The sequence below is a fragment of the Mesoplodon densirostris genome, chromosome 2 (assembly GCF_025265405.1).
Source record: "Mesoplodon densirostris isolate mMesDen1 chromosome 2, mMesDen1 primary haplotype, whole genome shotgun sequence".
Lineage (NCBI taxonomy): Eukaryota > Metazoa > Chordata > Mammalia > Artiodactyla > Ziphiidae > Mesoplodon > Mesoplodon densirostris.
The window spans coordinates 121,616,207-121,634,109 of NC_082662.1; the positions used below are offsets into that span (position 1 = coordinate 121,616,207).

Sequence of the window (17,903 nt, forward strand, 5' to 3'; positions counted from 1 at the left end):
TATCATTTTATTTAATAAATCTAATGGAAGCAGAAACTTAAAATTATCGAGAAAGACTAATTCAACAGGTTAACAGCAGATATTTGGGAAATCTCTTTGTCACATCATTCAAATTAGAATACCTTATCACTTGAAAGAATATTCATTGAAATTGTTTTAACTAATGCAACATACAAACATTCTCACTTAAAATCATGGTATGGTGGAAAGAGTGATGGGCCAGGAGTTAACAGGGTGAGATTTAAATTTTAACTTTGCCACCTACTAGCAGTTGAACTTTGTGCAACTATATTTTTTAACCTAATTGCACTTCAATTTTCTCATCTGTAAAGGGCAATGTAAAATTTCTACATTTTCCAGTTCAGGTATGCTAATCACTGCCTATACCAGCACCCATACCCCCATATTCACTTTCATAGTTAAGTTGAATCATTCGTCTCCACTTCAGTTTTCACTCCCCCCCACCCCCACCCGTTTACTGTAAGTATTCTCCTCTCTCCTCTCATGTTAGCCAAATACCACCGTTCCTTAAAGGTTAGCATAGGTTTCCGACCCTCTGGCCAACTCAGATCTTACTTCTTGGAATCCCTAGTTCTTTTGGTCAGTATCACTTAGTCTAGTAAAGGTCATGTCTTAGGTGATCTCTATAACTCATCTTAGAACATAACCCATAAATATTTATTGAGTTCTCAAGATATAGTATGTTAAAGACTTATTACATGCCTCGCATAGTGCTTACTTGTTGCTAGAAAAATTCTTAGAGGGGAGTAATTGAAGCCTCATATACTATCCTTTTTGTGGATTTAACGGGGCTCAAAAATTTTCTATTACTTGGTTATTCTGTAAGATTGGAATCTCAAGAGAGCCAGGTCATGGAGAAGTGGTGTAAGCACTAAGTTTGCTATCAGAAGCACTGGGCTCAGATCGTGCTGTTTTTAGTTGTGAAAATTGAAGGCAGTAATGTCTTCATGAGTACAAATGTGGAGGAATAGATAAGCTCACATATGAATACTTGGTGTGTGCTGGGTATAAAATGCACACAGGCCTATTTTTCTTTAAGTAATAAATAGAAAATGGTTATTCCCAGAGGCTGATGATTGTCATTCTAGGTTTTAGGATACAGCTGCAGATTTGGTTTTTCCTGGTTTGACCATGGGCAGAGCTGGTGTCTTTCTCCTCATCATGCTTCTTTCCTTACAGGTGTGCCCAGACCTCTGATAATAGAAGTGCTTACCTTTCACTCTTCCCTCTCACACTGAGTGATCACTCTTCCTTGAGACCACTTTCATTTAAAAAAATTCTCATTTGATCATTTAATGTCATGTAAAGAGTAAATTAACTGCTACTTAATATCATGTTTAGAGGTGAAGATTTTTCTAAGCCTTTTATTCAGTCATTCATTAGCAAAGGGGTGTCAAGCTAGGATGTAAATTCTAGACTTATGTGGATCCCTGGAGGGAGTGTGAAAAGTTACTTTCTAATCCTTTTGCTGTATTTTTGGTGACGGACTTGGCCTTTGCAGGGTAAAAGTTGATTGAAGCTCTTCCCATTATCTCTCCTTCACAACTGTGATGTTTACTTACATCTTTCATTTTCATGACTTAGGGTGCTAACTTCTTGCCCTCTCCTAGATCCACAGGCACCCCACACCCTCTATAAAAAGGGGGCTGTACCGTGCCTTTTGCTCAGCTGTAGGGAGTTCCACTTCTAGGCTCCCGGGTGGGTGCTCCTCATTTTCATTTTCCAACTGATCAAGTATTGCCAACATTTACAAAACATATTCTGTCAAAGACCTCAGGCTGTCTAATGTTATCCCATATATGTATGTAAACTTCAGTGACTCTGCATTTCCTGATGATCCTACAACAAGTACCTTCTTGCCTTGGGCATAAGTAATCTGGAAGAAAAAAAAGGAGCATTGCTTTAAATAGGGCAGAAGTTCCAATTTCCAGCCCTAATTTACTAAGTAGTACGGATATTGAAATGAATTTCCAATTTTTAGATCTAAGTCCTTATTTGAGTTGGGTAGGTTAGGGCAAAGAGAAGTCTGGTGAAGAAGTTCTTGGGCAGTTAAATAGGAAGAAAAGAGTGTGACACATGAAAAATGGCTGCATATCTGTTATCAGCAGACTGGATGCAACAAATGAGCCTTGGTTTCAAGTGAAATGATGCAAGTAAGGACCCTGAATTCACTTACAATGTTGCTTTACATGAAGGTGTTTAAGGCACTATCAGGGACACCTCCAATTTCTTTTGGAAATAAATTGAAATTGGGTGTTCCAAAAAAGTTATTGAAACAGTCATAATGAAAAAAATAGGAACTTTACTGAATATTCTTATAGTTAATGCTACATTTAGCATTATTTTTTATAACAAAGTACTTGGCGAGGTGGAATGGGGAGGTTGCTATAATATTTTCAGTGCTTGGAGCCTCTAAAGGTCTGAATCCAGCCCTTTGTAGGAACAGATGCTATTGTCATCCACGACTTGTTCCTAAATGTACTCAGTCACCAATCCTCAGAGTTATTGGGAAAAGTACTATGATGCTCTTCAAAAATACGTTCAAGTCCATCCTTACCATGAGGATGTTAGTATGGTTACCACTGCATGATTCAGTAATAGGTACTGGGGAAAAATATCCACCCCACTGATCATGGGGTGTTAAAATACTTTCTTGTGAATAAAGGAAGTTTAGGTGAGAGTGGTGACAAAGCATTGGGATATTTAGGCCCATGTCATTTCCTTTCATCACAGCTCAATAATCTCCCCCCATCACTAGCCACACTTCTTAAGGCCAAGTAAATGGCTTCAAGTGTAAGATAAATTGTGTTCCACATTCAAAGAAGTACTATCTTCCCCACCCCCTCTCTCCCCAACATAGTAGCTTTGCTGCTGCTGATGTACGGTCCACTGGGAAGATAGACAGCTGCTGAGGCTGTAGGAAACTGACATCTTGTAGCGATGGTTTTAGTCATGGGTTTCTAAATGAGCAGGTTCTCTACTGCTTCCTTTGGTGAAAAGGCAGGACAGGCTTTTTCAAGAGAGACAGAATAGACTCAGCGCTCTAAAAACCTTCCCTTAGGATTATCTAATTTGGTATTACTGAAACCTGAACAGTATATGGACCAATTTTATAGGGAACTTTTTTTCAGCTCCTTAGGATGATGGATTGTTTGGACACTATTAAAACATGTACAAACATAAAGCCAGGTATATACTTAAATGAGGTTCCTGGACCCAATTTCCACGTGCATGTTGTGTGTGTGTGTGTGTGGGTGTTCTCACACAACACTGAACAGTTCTCTGGACACCACCTGGGTATCCTACAATTCAAATGAATTCTAACACTACCCAGAGATAGCATCAGATTCCACAGGTTAAGGGTTCAGTCCTACAAGACTGCCCCCACCCCTTTACTACACCTCAGTTCAGAGGCCATTTGCAGGCTCAGGTTGCTACCTGTGCTTCTGATTGACTGGCTACAAATCAGAGGCTCCCAAGGCCCCCTCCTTGGGTTTGATTAATTTGCTAGAGCGGCTCACAGAACTCAGAGAAACATTTTATTTGCTAGATGAAAGGTTTATCATAAAAGGATTTAACTCAGGGACAGCCAGATGATGAGATGCATAGGGCAAGGTATGGGGAAAGGGAGAGGAGCTTTTATGCCCTTACTAGGCACCATTCTCCCCAAATCTCCGTGTATTCTTCAACTTGGAATCTCTCTGAATCCTGTCCTTTTGAGTTTTTATGGAGGCCTCATTACACAGGCATGACTGATTAAATCATTGGCCCTTGTCGATTGATTCAACCTCCAGCCCCTCTTCTCCCTGGAGCTCAGTGGAGTGGGACTGAAAGTTCCAACTCTCTAATCACAAGGTTGGTTTCCCTGGCAACCAGCTCCCATCCTTAGGTGGGGTCCTAGAATCACCTCATTAACCTAACAAAAGGCCTTTATGGCTCTTGTCACTTAGGAAATTCCAAGGGTTTTGGGAGCTCTGTGAGCCTGCATCTGTGGATGAAGACCAAATATATATGAGAAATATATTTTGGTCCTCTGAATGACCAGATATATATTTCTTTTTTTTAAACATCTTTATTGGAGTATAATTGCTTTACAATGGTGTGTTAGTTTCCGCTTTATAACAAAGTGAATCAGTTACACTATATATTTCTTATAAATCACAATATCACATCTCTTATGCTTTAGTTCTTCTGCAACTATAAAGCCAAAGCAGATTTATAAGTGAAATCAAATATAGTTATAAACTCAACAAAATAACAAAACATTATTTTAATGCGTGAGATGATTTGGTTTGTTGAAACTAACCACTAGTGTGGAGGTTAAAGATAGAGTGGACACATGTGGTCCCAGGGCCTGATCTATATTTAATTTGGGTCTGTTGTTTAAGTAATTAATACTCATGCAGAAAATGCCTATTGGAGTGAGTTAAACAGATAGTTATTAATAACCTTAAGGGTTTATGCGTTGGGGGAGTGCGAATCAGCCCTCATACTTAACCAAAGCTCTGCTGGTAGGCAACAGTCAAATGTTAGTTTTAACTTGGTATCATTAGATAATTTGTTAAATTGTCTATTCACTTGAAGATAAGGTTAGCATGGGGGTGATAATGAAGTTGCTACAAAATGGGTATCTAATCTAAATACTAATAGAATTAGTGACAGAACCACTGTGCTTTGTGTGTTTATGCCTTATAGGTTTCTGCCTATAAACTGATAGGCTTTGGTATATAGAGTCAGAGTCTGCATTACACAGCTGCTTGCTGCATGAACACAGCACTGACCACAATGGCTGAGCGGATTAAACTGCCCCGTACCACCCGATGACTCAACTCTCCCACGGCCGTTTCCTCTGTTTCTACCTTTGACTTGCTCTGGCTTTCATTTGGCATTTGGACAATTGTAAGCACAAAGAAAAGGCAGGCCCTGAAATCGCATGGCAGTGCTTGGTTACCATTAGTATGAAAAGTTCCAAATTATAGAATCAAAGTTATAAACTTTTAAAAATTCTAGAAATGTTGAGGACTGAAAGAATACATTTACACTTGGAGATACTCTGTTTTAAAACTAAATTCAAGCTACTATTTTTTTCAGGAAAACCTTTCTGATCTGCCCTTTAAATTTCATTAATAATCAAAAATGTCTAGGGAATTCCCTGGTGGTTCAGTGGTTAGGACTCAGAGCTTTCACTGCTGGGGCTGGGGTTCAATCCCTGGTCAAGGGAACTAAGATCCTGCAAGCCAAAGGAAAAAAAAAAAAGAAAAAGGAAAAGAAAAAAACATCCATTTGTAAATTTATATATATATAAAAAACTATCATGACAACGTAGTGATGAGTGCTTATTGTGTACCAAGATTTATGTTAAGCACTTTATATACTTGATCTCATTGCAACGTTATAATAATTGTGTGAAGTGAGTATTTTTCTTATGTTATATATGAGAACACATGACACTAAGAGAGGATCACTCGCATAGTGAATAAGTAGCAGAAAAAGAATTTGAACCTAGGTCTTTCTCACTGCAACACCTAACTCTTTACCACTACTTCGTTACTCTCCTTGAGCCTATGTCACACCTTGTGGATATCTCTTTTTTTGCAAGTAGGCGCCACTGTTTTACAATCTTCTCCTTATATGCCTGTGCTTCCGTGGAACCAGTGAATCTCAAACTTCAGTATACATCGGAATCACCTGGAGTTCTTTTTAAAAATGCAGATCCCAGGTTCCACCTCAGACTTGGTTAAATTAGAAATTTTCTGTGCACCAGAGAGCCTGTGTTTTTTTTAACAACCTCCCTTGGGTGATTCTGTTGCAGGTGTTCCTCTGCCTGCATTTAGAGTAAAACTGCATTTGACTGTGGGTGCCTTGAGGACCATGATTGTTTTTTATCCACCCTTGTAGCTCAAGGATTCACTCAGTAAATGTTTGTCAAATAATACAAAGAATGAATGAAGGAAGGAACAATTGTCAGTGGAGGATACGTTCTTGGAAAGAACATTCTTTTGGCTAAACCTGTGGAGAATTTAGAGATACATGTTTAAATATCACTTAATGTACTCAGTCTAGGCTCTCTCTCCTGGAGGCCAAGCACTGCAGGGGACCTATGGGAAGGAGCAAGAAAGCACAGCTCTGTCTGTAAAAAAAGAATGAAAACTCGCCAGCTGCCCCAGGATGGGGTAGAATCAATCTTCTTCCCCTTTGCTAAAACTAAGATCAATTGAACTAAGAAGGTATAAATGCCTTTGAGGTCCAGAAAGGGGTTAGTTTTCCTAGTGTTTTGTAGGCATGAAATTTTCTGCTTAACTCTTTGTTCTGAGGTCAATAAAGGATTTATTCCTTTATGCAGCAAAAGGTTTGTTTTGTTTTGTTTTGTTTTTTGAGCATTTACTAAGTGCCTTGACTGTCATAAGGCACAGTTATTTCCTGAGTTTGTTATCAGTTAGAAAATTCAGGAAATGGTAAAGGAAATGTGGGTCTAGTTGCTCAGTGTCTGCAAGCACAAGAGTGCAGGGAAGGGGTTGTATTGTCAGGGGACTTGAGCTGGATGCTGGAAGTGGAGTAAGAATTGAATGGAATTAGATAGGCAGGAAGCAAAGAGCAGGAAGAACAGAGGCTTGGTAGTCAGACTGCTTATGACCGGCTGGCTCTGAACAGTGAGGATGTGAGCCTGGGGTGGTGGAAATTTGCACTGGAGAGCATGGAGAAATAGCCTTGTATAGATGTGTTTTATTACATTAAGGAGAACTGTGGATGTCGTGGAGTTTTGAACATTTTCCTTTATCTTAAAGCAGGTGCAGTGTTGTTTTAAGAAGATTAATGTGACGGCAGCATGTCAGAGAAATTGCAGGGGAGAAGGAGTTAAGTCGGGGAGACTCATCCAAAGGCTGCTGTCAGTCCTCCAGATGTGAAGTGACAGGGTTTCGACCAGGGTGGTGGAAGGAGCAAGGACAAGCTAGAGCCACTGTGGATGTAACTTGAAGGACACTGATGAGAGAGTATTGCTACTAACGGTGGGACTAGAGGCAGGGTGAAACTCGCACGCTAGCTGATGTGGAGTGTTTGAGAACCTGGAAACCCATTTTCCCACAAGAAGTCTAGGTTGGAGATGACTTCAACTTCAACTTCAACTGCCTTAAGCTTATAACCAGGATCCTGAGTCAAAACTTCTCAAGTAGCTGTTTCGCCCTTTGATGTTGGCATGGCAGATGGCTCTGGATGAGACTGGGGCTCTTTGTTGTTTCTCTCTCCTTCTCTGTCTCTCATTGCTACCCCACCCAGTTCACACAGGGAGGACCTCTCAGTATTGGCACTTCTTCTTGGGACCTAACAAAGGAAATCTTTCTAACTGGGCAAAGGTGGTGCTTCCCAAAGTACACTCCTTGGAAACCAGTGGGTTTTTAAATAGAGAACCATAGGGGTGGGGCCAGGGCCAGAGTTCTGTGGCCAAATAAGTTTGGGAAGTATTCTTAGAGAACTGAGCACGTTTCTTTACTGCAAGGACTTCCCAAGGTCTTTAATATGGTAATAAGCATTTTGACCGTCCAAGAGAGGTATAGCTTATAGCACTCCACAAACTTTTTGGACCATGGAGCTTGTTTTTTTTTTAAAGAAGCATATTGAGGGGAGAAGGCTACATAGCATAATTTCAAGAAATTAAAGACAAGAAACATTGTCTTAAAAATAAGTCTCTTGGGGCTTCCCTGGTGGCGCAGTGGTTGAGAGTCCGCCTGCCGAGGCAGGGGACACGGGTTCGTGCCCCGGTCTGGGAAGATCCCACATTCCGTGGAGCGGCTGGGCCCGTGAGCCATGGCCGCTGGGCCTGCACGTCTGGAGCCTGTGCTCCGCAACGGGAGAGGCCACAACAGTGAGAGGCTCGCGTACCACCAAAAAAAAAAAAAAAAAAAAAAAGTCTCTTGTACTAAAGGTTGGTAGTGTAATGGAAAGAAAAAAAGTTTGGAATTTTAGTCTGGGGTCTACTGCTAACTGGTCATCTGGTCATTGAACTTCTCTGGGTCTGTTTGCACAGGGGCTATACTAATACTAGATGAATTCTTAAGTTCTTTCAACTCCGAAAGTCTGTGGTCATGTGCATATTCAGAAGAGGAAAATAATCTGATTTTTCTACTCTGTAATAACGCCGGTGGCGGAGACAGTGGTAAGGAAAGGGAGGGCAGAGGGACAGTGACAACAAGATGAGTAAGATGTGGTTTGAACCCCTGAGCTGATTATATGGTTGGGCAGGGTCACAGTGCTGGACTGATGGAGCAGAGATAAATGAAGCTTCTGGTTTGCTCTCAGGCTTCTCTGAATCCAAGCATGTCGTATGGTGCACATGCAAGTATCCAATTGCTAAGGCAAGACTAATTCCCAACAGTCACTTCATTCATCTAGTCTCAGTTTTGCTGATAGGCAGCTGTGAGGCCTTGGATAAATCAGTTAACTGTCTGGGCCTGAGTCTTCTTTATCTGTAAACTAAGGGAGCTGGGTTAGATCAGGGAGTGCTGATGTTTTGTGAGGAGGAACTGTTTTTAAGTTGTCTTGAGTCTCACCCAGAAGGTAGTAGGGGAAGCAGAGACGTTCTTCCACCAGTCAGTGCAGATAGGCCCCAGGGTTCTGTCTTTAGTTTTCTTCTTTTCCTTCTTCCCAGATCATCTCATCTTCTCAGACTTGAATTATTGCTTTTATGGACTTGACGTTCAGATATGAATCCATAACACCAAACTCTCTCCTTTTTATGGCCGAGTAGTATTCCATTGTGTGTGTGTGTGTGTGTGTGTGTGTGTGTGTGTGTGTGTGTGTGTATTCTTTATCCATTCATCTGTTGATGGAACCAAACTCTCTCTTGAAGGCCAGACTCAGATTTCTACTCCTCTGTTTGATGTATTAATCTGTTTCCATTGAGAGGAAACCAAATTCTTTATGTTCAAAACCAAACTCACAATCATCCTTTGTGAACCAATTCCTCTTCCAGTTTTCCCGGGTTTTGTTAATACATAGTGAAGTGCTCCTGATCACTTGCAGGCTGGAAACGCAGGCTTCCTTGACTCCTTCCTTCTTCCCTGAGGTAGCTAGTCGCTGAGCGATCCAGTCGTCTCCACCTGATTATTATCATACCTCCATGTTATTTCTTTTCCCTTCCTGATGTCATTGTTCTAGGTCAGGTTCCCATTGGTCACTCTGCCCCCTCTCTCCTCTAAAGCATCCCACATGCCAGGTTAAGCCTTATAGAGCCTCCCTCACCCCGCCATTCCTCTTCCAAAGCTTTTCCTGAGTCGCCTGTGCTCACCTCTTGCCAGCATCCATAGCCTCAACCATCTTCCAGCTCTAGCTTCAATTACTGAGCTGTTCCTGTCCTCCAGCCACTATTTATTGATATCCTCATTCCATAACTTGCCTATTCAAATTATTCCCTTTTCTTAGACTTTTATTTTTACTTTTTCTGATAAAATCCTAGTTATATTTCAAGAGTCAGCTTAAGTGATGCCTTCACCCTCCTTCAAGTCTTCCCTGAACACTCCACTGGCTTGATTTCTCCTTCTTTTAGTATCTTATTCTTTTCTATCTTATTATCTCACCAATCCAAATATATATATTATGTATATATATATAATATATATATAGTAGTTATATCTATTATATCTTATAATATCCACTATATCTTCTTCTTCAAGGCCAAGGAACATGTTTTCTTCATCTTTAACACTTATAGTACTTGATGTATACTAGGAGCTAGAAATATTATTGGCTAAATTAATATTAAATTATTAATCTATTTTTAAAAATGATAATCTATAAATTGAAACAATCTATTAATCTTAATAATTGATCTAATCAAATGCAAATAAAATAAGATAATCTACAAATCCAAAACTAATAAAATATTGGTTTTGGTGTCCTTCCATTCTACTTTGCATCTAGTTGAGGTATGATTTTCTGAAGAATTTTGATTTTGATTTTTACACTATTGGGTTAGTAAATCCTTAACTTACAGTTAAGGATAATTTCCCTCTCTTGTGAGACCATTTCTGTGATGCTGCTGGCCTTGCTATGTCATGACAGGGCTGGTTTCCTTTCTAGTTGGAGCATCATATGATGATGTGGTTAAAAATTTGAACTTTGGAGTAGGACAAACCTGGTTTTGAGTTCCCACCCTGCCCTTGTTAGCTGTGTTACCTTGGGGAATTTACCTAATGTCTCCAGACCTTAGTTTCCTCATCTGTAAATGGAGGTCATAATATATCTGTCTGTAATTATTGTAAGTGCTGGTTCTACTCCTGGGAATTGTTCAGAAGTAAATCTCTGCTCATCCTCACCTGAGGGGCTCCCCCAAACCTGACGGATTTTCTGTAGATTCTGTGGGCCTAAAAGTGCAAACCACACTGGCCTATATAATTTCAGAGACAGATGGGAAAGTTGAAACAGAAATGCCGGAAATGTTGGTGCCAGTTTTCCTGGCCTAGTGAGGAGGAAAGCAGACCTGTGTCTCTCATTTTGAATAAGACAGATGACAAACATCTCACAAGAGGAAAAAAAAAATCTCCATCATCTTCTCTTGTCCCAGTCTCTTATAGCTCCAGACTTCCTAAAAGACTAGATTATTGGGGTTCCCTGAAAAGCCAGCTCAGTCCAGGACAAAAGATCAGTCTCACACATTATTTCTGCTCATAGAACAATAAAGGGAGAGGGCTAGCAGTTACTGAGCACTGAGCACGTACTATGTGGCAGACACATTTAATAGAGAATTACAATTCTTCTTCTTTATAGCTATGTGAGATAGTTATCATTATCTCCACTTTACAAGTAAGTAGAAGCTAAGTAACTCCCAAGATTATACAACTAGTGAATCTCAGAGTGAGGAAATGAACACAGGTAGTCTGCATACATTTTAGCATTTGAAGCCTGCAATGTAATTAGACCAAATTAGCCATATGAGGTGAGGGTTTCCTTTAGGTGACAGGTTTTCTATGTCAGGGAGATTGTGATCTAACAGGCTTAACCTTTGTGACCTTAGTACCACAGGGAAATAATTTTCAGAAATACTGTTTGGGAAGCCTTGGACCCTGATCCTGCTTTCTTCCCCCATGATGATGTGGCACTGATGATAGTATGTTTCAAAAGAGGTTGATGTTTATAAACATTCCGGTACAAACAGGGACAGAGATATTAGTACAAGTTTTTCTGGTCCACTGGGGTAAGCCCCAAGTATCAAAGGACAGTAGTATTGCCAAAGTTGGGATATTTTCTCAAATTTTGAAGACTTCAGCTGCATGCCTTGTTAGGGAACTAGAAGTCAGAGGAAGGCTGTACTAATATATGTGACATCCATTCTTACTCCATGGGGCCACTTTATTTGCATTAAGTTCTAAATCCTTCACTGAAGAAATTGGCAACTTATGGTAGTCGTTCAGCAGCCCACCTGGACCCTGTGGCACTATGTAGAGTTATATATCATTGTATCAATTGAGTGGAATACTATAGATCTGTGAAAAGGAATGATGTAACTACATATGCTAAAATGCAACTGCCCCAACATGTATAACAGAAAACTCAAGGTGAAATATATGGGATGCTAATACTTGATTTTTTTTAATTAAAAAAATCCTGTCCATCCATATATTTTTACATATGTTTAGGATAGTTCTAGAAGACTACTCAGGTAACTGATAACTAGCTGCATCTGAGGAAGGGTACTGATAGTCTGAGGTGGAAGTGTGACTTCTTTTGACCGTATGGAGCACTGGTTCCTATGTGCTTGGGGGATCCCTACGAGTTCTTGAGATCCTTTCAAGGGGTCCACAGGATAAAAACTATTTTCATAATAACACTAGGATGTTTTTGCTTTTTTCACTCTCATTCTCCCACAAGTGTATGGTGGAATTTTCCAGAGGTTAAATGACTTGTGCTATTATTGCAACAAACTGAATCCAGAAGCACATAGAATCTGTTTGATTAAGCCAGATATCAAAGAGATTTTTAAAAATGTAAAACAATGTCACTCTTCTCACTAAATGTTTTATGAAAATTTTTTATTAAAAATTCTTATTTGTGTTAACATGGAATTATTATTTTAATGAATTAATAAGTAATAAATTAAAAATTCAGTTTTTAATTCTCAGTTTTTAATTTCTAAATTGATAAATATCAATAGCATAACCCCCATAAACAAAAACTCTTTGAGGATTTTTCAAATTCCTTCAGTGCCAGGGGCCCTTGGGAGGCTTCTGTTTGATAGTGGTGGGCAGAAATGTCAAACAGGAAAGAAAACGTGAATGAAGAAAAAGTTTGTAATAAAATATTGCTTTCTGTTTTTTCCCCTTCTGTGAAGGGAGATCTACAACTAGTCGGGGGTTCAATGCTCTAGAAAGTGCTGAGACTTGAAGCAAAGCAGCTACAATAATTGAAGCGAAGCAGAGGCCAGCTCTTCCTGAGGATCCTGCCCCTCAGAGGATGTTCTGCACCCATTGATGTAAGTAGGGCAGTCACTGAAGCTGGGTCACCACAGGAGATTGGGGGTGACAGTGTGGCTCCCCTTGAGCCCCTCACTTACCCTGGTAGGTGTCATGGGGAAAGGTGAGCCTCGGGTTCTGTTCCAGAGCTGATATCAAATGAAAAGATCATGGATTTGATTGTACAGGGAACCTGATGTTGAACGTCTGTTTCCTCTTTGTACTTCATTGATCCAGTTGTAGCCAGCCCAGAGTAGAGGCCCATCCTGGGGTGTCCTGTGTCCCTAGCTCTGAGTGACCCAGGATCTCTAGGCCTTCCCTGTCCCTATAAGACCCACTGGAATCTCTGGAGTTCCTGGATCAATCTGGGCCTCTTCTAATAGAAAATATTTATAAATTTTTAAATAAATTGCCCTCTTCCAGCAATAATTTGAGGTGGTTTAGAGAAAATTAATACTTAACAGAACTACTAAAATCAGGGTAAGAGAACCAGAGCACTGAAATAAGTTTTGGGAGAGTTAAATGTACAAGAAAACCTAGCCCAGGGATGCTTATTGCAGTTAAGTGTACTACTTAGCTCCGGGACCCAAGGCAGAAAGAGAAGCATGATACACTGCAGAGCTTTCATGAGGAAACCAAAAGCATTTGCACAGGTCTAGGTGGTCTGCTGTAGGTGAATTTTGGTCTGAATGGGACTTCTCAGTTCATTCTTTAGGAGACTCAAATCCCATCAACAAAACTAGAACTGTAGTAATTTCATGTGTCTGAGACCTTCTCAGTCTGGAGCTTATTGAAGGCAGAAACCATATCTCCTTCATGCCTGCATCCCTAGCATATAGCATAGGGTCTGGCATGTGGAAGATGCTCATTGAGGACTCAGTGCCTTGATTTAGACTTACATTGCTCACAGCTTCTGTAATACTTGTTAAATGAATGTGCAATTGAGTAAATAATGTGGACCATCTTTGGGATGAAGGATGAGGACGGGAGGGTAAAGTAGTATTTCCTCACATTCCCCAGGAGATTTCTTCTCCCTATCAAATGCTCCTGGGATTATATACTCCTTTCTGTTTATTATCTAGGTCATCCTACCCACCCTCCCTCCACATTACTCCTTAGCTTCCTTGTGGTGATAAAATATCTTGGGTCCCTTTATTCCCATAGATTGCCTTGAAACTAGTTTCCTCCCTCCCTCCCTCCCTCCCTTCCTTCCTTCCTTCCAATAAACTCTTGATACTGGAGAGCTAAGCAGTCTTAACTTGAATCTTCATGGTGTACATTTCAGAATGAATAATCCATAGCTACACTTAACCACTAACCAGAGGTTACTGTGGGTTACTGCAGAGTTTCTCTATTCCATTTGACTCCTCAAACGTTATTTATCTGTGACTCATTCTGCTTTACCTTTCAGAAGGGTAAAGTTACCTATCATTGTGGTCTTTCCTTCCCCTGCCACCCAACCTTAAATGACTAGTTCTAGAAATTATTATTATTATTTTTAAGCAGAGGTCTTCTTAGAAGCCCATATGATTTAAATTTATTTATTTATTTATTTATTTATGGCTGTGTTGGGTCTTCGTTTCTGTGCGAGGGCTTTCTCTAGTTGCGGCGAGCAGGAGCCACTCTTCATCGTGGTGCACGGGCCTCTCACTGTCGCGGCCTCTCTTGTTGCAGAGCACAGGCTCCAGATGTGCAGGCTCAGTAGCTGTGGCTCATGGGCTCTAGAGCGCAGGCTCAGTAGTTGTGGCTCATGGGCCCTGTTGCTCCATGGCATGTGGGATCCTCCCAGACCAGGGCCCGAACTCGCGTCCCCTGCATTGGCAGGCAGACTCTCAACCACTGCGCCACCAGGGAAGCCCTAGAAATTATTATTTCAATATCCAAGGCGCGTGCTATAAATAGCCTTGGTTTGAGAAGCCTAATCTGGGTGGCTTCCCCACCCTTACCATCATAGTATTATGACTAGAATTATCTCAAGTACTTTGGCTCCCCCAGGAAGGAGTCCTGGTTTCTTCTGGTCTCTTCTGGTCACCAATGTAGGCTTCCTCCTTTTCTGAGAATGAGACTAAGTATTTCAGCCTGTTTAGAGACTTAATAAGTTTCAGCTTCCTGTGTCTCTTATTAATAGGAAAAGCAAGTAATTTAGCATTTAAACCAGAACACTTGTGGGGGAAAGGGGACGTTATTAACAGAAACTCTGGAACATGAGGCTTCGTCTGTATGTATGCTCACCGACTTTTCAAAGATCTTGCATCTCTAATGAAGGCTGAGTGCAGAAGGTTAACAAGAGCCTTTGGGGACAGACTCCCTGAATTCTATTCAGTTGTCTGTTTTGGGCCCAGGGGACTCTGACATACACTTCAGAGCGCTCAGTGTTTCTAATAAGCCAGTGGAGAGCCTGTCCCCTGGTGGATGACACAGCTCCTGGGGGAGAGTGGCAGGGTTGCCGCAGAACTGGTGGCCCGTGTTCATGAGACCCAGCGGTGCAGGCCCGTCCTCCTCAGCTCTTTCCTCCCCTCCTCCGCTGCCTCTTCCACCTCCTTCTCTGCTCCCTTCTCCTCCTTTTGTTTTTGACCCTCATTCTCTTGCTCTGCCACCCACCTCCTTCCAGTTTGTGCCCCCCACCCCCATCCTTATCTGTCTTCCCTCTTCTTTTCTCTTTTGTCTCCCTCTCTTTCACTATTTTCTGCTCTCCGTTTGTCACTCACACTTCCTTCCTTTCCCTCTGTCTCCCAAAATGGCTCTTTCAACACTGCTGGAGGGCAGCTGAGAAGAACACTGCTGCCAACGTTACTTTCTCCTTTAAAGGAAAATCTTGTATTTCCAACTGTTTTCCCTTTGCAAGTGGTCTGTTTCTCACGAGCCACTCTGATGGAAGGTTCTGGTTTCATGCGTCCTGGGGGACATGTGTGCTAGGACATGAAGACAGCATGGGAGGGGTGTTGGAGGGGGGAGGCCATGGGGGTGGGGGGAAGTTGGGGCCATGACAGGAGAAAACCTGGGAGGCGTCTGCTTGTCACAGAATGGATTACAGTTGAGACAAATGAGACGCTGTGATCGTGATGCTGCATAAACCCGAACGTCTGAGATTTTGGAGTTTGGGCTGTGCCAGGATCATTTTAGAGAAGGCAAGGTCTGGGTCAGCATCTAACTAATCAGGGAGCCACAGGTATGGTGGGTGTGCCACCGCAGGACATGGGGGGAGCCCAGTAGAAATGGAGGAAGCAAACCCGGCACAGGGAACTGGGGGTTAGATGTGCCAGAGGTTGATTTGGACGTTTCTGGATGAACAGGGCTCCGAAAATGTTCTGAAAAGCAGAAACTGAGAACGGACCATGGTGATCTGAAAAAGAACCGATGGGCTAGACAACATGCTCTATTTTTGTTGTTGTTCATGGTTATCCAAGGACTTTGCATAGTATTTTTACTTACTAACATAATAACGCTGTATACAGAGCACCTGTGATGTGTAAGGGACTCTGGAAGTGACCTGAAGGGATTCAAATATAAACGAGAGAGAACCCAGCCTGAGTTGCTCATGGCTAATAGGAGAGGGAAGGAGCACAAAAGAGAAGTATGCTCCAGGGAGGTAAGGATGTGTCAAGAGGGTGATGAAAAGTTGAAGGAAGGAGAGAGCACTTGTGGCTGGGCTGGTCAGAGAACAAATGCCTTGACTATGGAGGGCGTGGAGTTTGGGCCAAACCTTGGAGGCCAGACAGGGATTTGATACTCAGAAAGGTGTGGGTCAGTCATTCTTGGCAGAGTGGACCTAGGCAACAAAGATCCAGAGTGACCAGTAAACAAGGATCGGATTGGGCACGTGGGTGGAGGGGAAGGAGGAAATAGCAATCTCCTGGGAGCTGAGTGTTGGGGTCGAGGAGGGGTGGAAGATAAAGCTGGAAAGGAGGGAGGCTGCCAGCCTGGGGAGAGCTCTGCCTGCTGGCTGGGCTGAGACATCCGGATGCCATCCTCGGAATTGAGCATCTGTGTGGTACATGCTCTAGGAGGGGGGGATGACATTGCTTTGGGAGATGCTCGTTTCCCATGCCCCTCTTGCTGAGTGTGGGTGCATTTCTGAACCAGATTTAAGGTGTCATAATAATAAGCCTTCGGGGGAAGTATCTGGAGGCCTAAAAATACATATGCATGAAACACTTTGAGCCTGTTTTCTAAAATCTCAGTCTCTTGTTTTTGCTTTGATCTTTGTAGCTTTTAAGAGTAGATTTAAGGGTCAGCCACAAACTGTATTGCCCTCAGAGTTTACCTAAGTCTGGTAGAATCTTATTTCCATTGTTTTAATATTCAATGCCTTATAATTTCTCATATTACATCAGCTCTTTTATTCAGAGATTGTGGGCTGAAGGAATCGTGTTGTGCTCCTGGCTGGAAATGTTCACTGAATTTCCTCTTGACCCTGAATCTACTCAAAATTCCTGCTTCCTGGCTTACAGAGTCCTTGGTTCCTCCCTTTATGATGGATGGGAGGGATTGAGGGTCTTCCTGCTAGACATTCATAGCACATGTCAGGGTTTTTCACTGATGTCGTATTGTCTTACAAGAGACATTCATACAACCTCTTGTATTGATTACTTTTTTATTTATATGAGGTCCCCCCCTCAAAAGATTGTGAGACCCTCTTAGTCAAGGTCTCAGTCTCTGTCAGATATTTTTGCTTTGGCATAACATTTAGCATAGTCTTATGCATACATTATTCTGTTTGGAGGTAGAGAAACTGGGTGGGTAGTAGTGGGCTGCTGGTACCCACCAGTTCCCATGTTCTAACCTAGTATTGGGTTTTGTAGAGAATCATCAAAATAGATCGTTGCTAATTAAACATCATCCACTGACAGCATCAGTATCACCTGGGAGCTTGTTGAAACTACAGAACCTCAGGCCTCAGGATCTATCAATATAATTTGATTAGTATTTGAGACACATTGGTTTCCAGATGTACTGTATACAAATCACCTGGAGATCATGTTAAATGTAGGTTCTGATTTTTTTTAGGGATAATTTAGGTAATGGTAGAACAAGTAGGCCGGTTTTTGTAAATAAAATTTCATTAGAACCCAGCTATGCTCATTTATTTACATACTGTCTGTGAATTCTTTTGTGCTACATCAACGGAGTTGAATAGTTGCAACAGAATTCTTATGGCCCACAAAGCCTAAAATATTTGCTATCTGGGCCTTTACAGAAACAAGTTTGCTGACCCCCCCCCACCGCCAGCATATGAGATGAACCCTGTTTCCTTAAAGGAAAGGACAGTAGCTGTGATCTTTTGCCCCAGTGGCAAAATTTGCAGGCCCATTTTAATCCATCGTGGAGTAGCTGAATCATTAAATCTTAATTCCCAAGCAGGCAATGAAGGCTCTTGAGCCCCAAACTGATCCAAATAATGGTGCCAAAGAGTCTGTGACTTTCCAAGGTCCATTTCAT

The 17,903-nt window shown here is 41.6% G+C and overlaps 1 protein-coding gene across 2 annotated transcripts in view; it reads left to right on the plus strand.

Moving 5' to 3' along the window:
- Positions 1-17,903, plus strand: part of DDR2 (discoidin domain receptor tyrosine kinase 2) — a 151,247-nt gene that overhangs the window by 9,810 nt on the left and 123,534 nt on the right. For both annotated transcript variants that reach the window (XM_060090848.1, XM_060090850.1), the window contains exon 2: positions 12,344-12,484. The gene's annotated coding sequence lies outside the window, so the exon portion shown is untranslated. The remainder of the gene's footprint in view (positions 1-12,343; positions 12,485-17,903) is intronic.